Source organism: Leishmania donovani, chromosome 15 (genome assembly GCF_000227135.1).
Source record: "Leishmania donovani BPK282A1 complete genome, chromosome 15".
NCBI classification, from domain to species: Eukaryota; Euglenozoa; class Kinetoplastea; order Trypanosomatida; family Trypanosomatidae; genus Leishmania; species Leishmania donovani.
In genome coordinates this window covers 83,492-84,827 of record NC_018242.1, presented here as the reverse complement: position 1 = coordinate 84,827, position 1,336 = coordinate 83,492, and positions in this window count along the sequence as shown.

Here is a 1,336-nt window from a genome sequence, read left to right as displayed (position 1 = left end):
GATGTACCGCCGCTGGTATGCCGGCGGTCAGGCGCTGGATGGCGCGGCATCGCGGGCGACCCGCGACGGTGCACACGCTTGCGCATCCGCATGATGGGCACAGCGCCAACCGAGCTCGAGCGTATCCCACCCGGCCCTCACTGCCTGCTGATGGGGAGCCTGCGTGCCACGCCGAGGAGGATGCACCAGGTGGCGACCGGCATGATGGGAGCCGGCTGCGAGGCGGCCCGCGGAGCGGTGGCGCGTAGCGGGTGAGGCAGAGGCCGTGCTCTCAGCTGACTGGGACGGCGCACGGCTGCAACGCGTGTGCGAACGGCATGCTTCGCACCAGGCGACGGGGCCCGTGGCAGACTGGCGGGGGGTGGTGGTGGTGTGGAGTGGTGTTTGACTCCTGTTGCGTGGCAGAGCTGGCGCGTTGCAGAAAACAACAAGGCTATTCTTGACCGTTTGAGGAATTTGAACGGAGGTGAAAAGCGGCGTTCTGATGCTGCGTGCCTCGCAGGACTGTCTTTGAGGCAGACCGCTGATTTGCCAAACTGCGGAAAGGACAACGCGGCGCGTTTAGTGCCAGGAAAGAGGGAGACCCCGACGGCGGCGATGGTGACAGACGCGTCGTTGCCTGGCCGAGAATTTTTTTTTCGAAAGTGGCGAGGCTCGCGCAGATGGCGGGCTGAATGGGCTACGACGCCAGAGGTGCTGATGTCGGCTGAAGCGCGGGCCGTAGAATCAGGCTATTCAGGCGTTTGCCGCAGACATTCCAGCGCATTGACATATGTGTGAGAAACACGTCCACTTTCGAAGTCCATCCGGAAAGGCCTGCTGCGCTGTATAACGGCGGCAAGGGGGGATCGCACGTATGAACAGTTTTCTTGGGTGTATTCGCCACACATATCCCCCCCCTCCCCTATATTCCATTCAGAGCGTATAGCAGCGGATAAGCCGTCTTGTGACTTTATCAGTTACTCTGACTTGCGTAGCGCAGGGGTGCCAAACGCGAAGGTGCAACAGGGCCCACTTGAGTGACGGAAAAGAGAGAGAAGGGGGGGGGGAGAAGGATGCGCAAGTCTACCTATTCGTGCGTAGTGTGTTGCCGGATGATGCCTTGAAAACAACAGAATTCTTATATATCGCTCTGCCAGCGCTAGGGGTGTATAGAGGGCGCAAGTGAAGAGGTAGCAGATGGATGTACGCCTCCGTGGAAATCGGCAAGTCACCCGTTAGCCCGAGTCGGTAGCGTGTATTGGAATGCATCACACTTATCTATTGAAATCACTCGTTTCGCCTGTTTGTCGAGGGAGAGGTTTGCCGACTGCCAAGGCAAGCGGGCTGTTCACCT